The sequence below is a fragment of the Palaemon carinicauda genome, chromosome 3 (genome assembly GCF_036898095.1).
Source record: "Palaemon carinicauda isolate YSFRI2023 chromosome 3, ASM3689809v2, whole genome shotgun sequence".
Classification (NCBI taxonomy): Eukaryota; Metazoa; Arthropoda; class Malacostraca; order Decapoda; family Palaemonidae; genus Palaemon; species Palaemon carinicauda.
In genome coordinates, this window is record NC_090727.1 from 143,867,968 (window position 1) to 143,872,358 (window position 4,391).

Consider the following 4,391-nt stretch of genomic DNA (forward strand, 5'->3'; position numbering starts at 1 on the left):
GAGATCATCACGTTTCAAGAAAATTTTCATTTATCACCCCATAACTCTATCTGATGTGTAACTGCAAAACTGCAAAAGGAATTAGAACAAGTGCTGCGATACAGCAACTTACAATTTAGTTCGTTAGTTCAACGAAATATCTTGTGCATTATGATAATCACATCATACCAGGTGTACAAGGGAGACAAAGTAAAACTATATTTTCTTTGCTAGAGAGGAATAAATCCTTATTATTACACAAACAGGAATTCTGGGCGTGTGAGGATATAAAGAAAGAAATCAATAATGGAATTTTAGAATATATAAGATTTAAAATTACACAAACAGGAATTCCGGGAGTGTGAGGATATAAAGAAAGAAATCAATAATGGAATTTTAGAATACATGCGATTTAAAATTTACTGAAAGTGAGGAAATGCGAAATAAGAGTGACCTTTAAACAATAAATAAAAAATTCTACCAAAACACCAAACTACAATATATAAAACCTAATCCATGTTAAGACTAGAATTACGATGACAAACAAACTAACTTCCCGAGCAAGTCAAATTCTTTGGAAATAAACTAAAAGGGAAACGAAAACGCAATAAAATCTATGAATACAATAACGGTAACTTAGTTGACCATAAAGAAAATAAAAATTATGAGAGAGAGAGGGAGAGAGAGAGAGAGAGAGAGAGAGAGAGAGAGAGAGTAGCAAGAAATAAAAGCAAGCAAAAGCGCTTTCACTGCTGGCAGAGACAAGCAACCAAACAGCACGGTTAAGCGCTCAAATACCTCAGCTTTAAAAATGAATGAACATTTTTTCGAAGTTCAACTGCCCTTCAAAAGTGTGTAACGCTTTGCTTTGGTTCATAGGGTGTGCTGACTCTATTTGCTCGCCTTTATTACGTGATATAGTTCTGATTAAAGGTGGAGTGGAGGAGACAGAGGGAGGGGAGGGAGGGAGGAAGAGGGAGGGGAAGGTGAGAAAGGGAGGGAAAGAAAAGGAGGAGAGGGATGGATATCGAATGACTTGTATAGAGTTTGATATGGGAGACAATTTTCAATTGGGGATGAAAAGTCAGGGAAACAAAATCCAGAGTAATTCGTAATTTTCAAAAGGACTAAAGGAATTATGTAAAATAGTTTTGAGAGAGAGAGAGAGAGAGAGAGAGAGAGAGAGAGAGAGAGAGAGAGAGATGCAACTAGATATGAATATGTATAGTAGGATATATGTTTATCCTAATCATCATCTCCTCCTACGCCTATTAACGCAAAGGGTCTCATATACGTTTAAATATTTTTTATATTTACTATGAGTATAAATGATATATCTACTATGATATATATAGATATATAGATACAGTACCACAATTGCATACTGCGATCCCAACCCAATCAAACGAAGAGGAATTGAAAGCAAATGAAGAGAGAGACAAGGAAATAAGCTATCATTTAAACACGAGAGAGAGAGAGAGAGAGAGAGAGAGAGAGAGAGAGAGAGAGAGAGAGAGAGAGATGTGCGTGCCAAAAGTTACACACAGACACACAGCAATCAAGGAAACATTCCATTCACAACAGGGGAAGCTAATTAAAATAATCTCCCTCCCCGGACAATGAATAAAAAACAGGATCTTGGGAAGGGTAGCAAGACACAGATTAATATGAAGAAACTTAGGAGAGACCACTTCAAGGAGATGCGAAATAAGGTCATTGGAACTGCTGTTCAAATGACGATAAAAGTTGATGCTGGATTCAATAATACAAGGGGATAAGAAGGAAATTACTAACGTAGTAACAAGAGAGAGAGAGAGAGAGAGAGAGAGAGAGAGAGAGAGAGAGAGAGACGTTGACTTTATTGATATAAATATTTATTCGTTCGAGATCATTCATTCACGAGAAAATAATATTTCTACGATTCGCTTTGATAACAAAAATAAGAATTGATGATAAATAAGGAATTACAACTCTCAAGTTTCCGATGATTTACATGAAATAATAATTTTCATTTCATTCCATTCCAATTTGCTTATTTATAAAAAAAATATGGATACAAGGACATACAGTATATGAAGTTCTATTATATACAAAAACTACTCGAAATTCTCTCTCTCTCTCTCTCTCTCTCTCTCTCTCTCTCTCTCTCTCTCTCTCTCTCTCTCTCTAATCTGAATACCACTAATTTTCTGGGTGGACAAAATATTCATGAAACTGCCAATTTATACTAAACAATCAACCGATAAAATTGCAGAATTTATCGTGGCATTATCAAATTCTATTTGAACAGGTGATCCGATACATAATTTACCCCGGAGGTGCTCTCGCCATTAAATGCAGGGGTGCAATTATCATCATAAAAAAGAGGGGAATATAACACAAAAGAGGTAAAGGAGTATCATTTTAATTTCTGTAACAATTACATTCATACGAAAGAAAGAAATTTTCCTTTGAGGAGACATTTTTCCAAACACATTTTGTGTAAGTGTATGCGTGCTGTAAGTATGTATCATTGCAAGTATTATATATATATATATATATATATATATATATATATATAGTGTTTGTGTGTGCCTTCGTATGTAAAACCAAGCAAAAACATCTACTTATGTATATATACATACAAACGCACACATATATGTATATATATTCACTTTTCCACATGTATATTACATACAGAACGGACACAACGATAATACTAATTGAGGCCAGGAGTGGCAAACCTCTGGGTGTCGTCTAATGCGTAACAGTATGAAAGGTGGAACATAATTTGGTCGAGTTAGACGTGACATAAATTCGTGAGATGACGGAGCTGGTGATCCCATTTTCATTTAGCGGGGGACCAAGGGTGGACACGCCTCAAAACTATGGGTTACTTTAGCGTTCATCAATATCTGTTACGTGTGCTATAAGATATAGGGGATACATAAGGTATAATCCTCGTATATGGCATCGCCCTGCCACGAGCTCTTTGCTTGTTTATGCTTTTACTTTCAGTTACGTGCGTAGGTATTCATTGTTTCTGTTGTTCGCTTGCCAAGGGGAGGGGGGAAGGGTGTTATAAAAGAGGATTTTATTTGGAGGCGAACTGTGCGGCTGCATGGTTGATTTATGTTATTCATTAGAATGAAACAAAAGAGTGGTTGACTACAATGGCATTATTGAGCACACGTCATCCATTACCATATGACAATGGTTGCAATAGCATTTAGATACAATGGCAATGCCTATGGACAGATTTATGATGTGGCCTATCTTACGGACTTTTATTAGCGTATTGTCATTCCCCAATTGCAATGGGAAAGGAAACTTTTGTTCGGCACACAAAGCACAAACAAACAACAACGAAATAAAAGCGGGCTGGGATCACTGATCTGATTAAGTCTACAGTACTGGCTCTTCTTGATGAGAGGTTGAACGGGCAATAAATGGAGTGAGAAATGTTTCCAATGTGGCCAATCCAAAAGAAATAAAAATACTTGACTCATCACGGTAAAGATAGAATACCATCATTTCATGATACTCTCTCTCTCTCTCTCTCTCTCTCTCTCTCTCTCTCTCTCTCTCTCTCTCTCTCTCTCTCTCTCTCTCTCTCAAAAAAAAAAAAAAAAAAAAAAAAAAAAAAAAAAATAAATAAATAAATAAATAAATAAAAATAAAAAAAAGGTTTCCACTAAATTTCGGGAAGTATAAAAATACTGTGCAATTAAACCTCCCTTGCTCTCTTCCTACGCCATCTACCTAGCTTTTAATATTCAATGCTTTTAAGATGAACGCTACTCGAAACACGCCGACATAAAGAAAACTGTTTTTACTCTTTGTCCGTTTTTTGACATCTTTGAACCAATCTGGTTTTGCATAGTTCAAAGCTCACAAATGTTAAGAATTTTGCAATTTTGAGATAGATGATCTTTTCTACGTTTGTTATATCATTATATGAAAACCAATAAGGAATTGTTATAGACATACAAACTTATCACTCAAATATGCCCAAACAAGCCTACACACAAACATACACGCACACATACACACACACATATACATACATATATATATATATATATATATATATATATATATATATATATATATATATATATACATACTGTATATTATACACACATATATGTATATATATACATATATATATATATATAGATATATATATATATATATATATATATATATATATATATATATATATATATATATATAATATATGTGTGTGTGTATGTGTGTGTGTGTGTACTTATATCTATATATGATTTTTCACTTAACACACATGAATTCACTCTACATTGGTAATAACATACACAAATAGGAATTTCTACAGGATAAAGGCATCTATCTGGGACAGGATTAGAACTCGTGCTTCCAAATACATAAAAAACATACAATCTACTTATCTAATA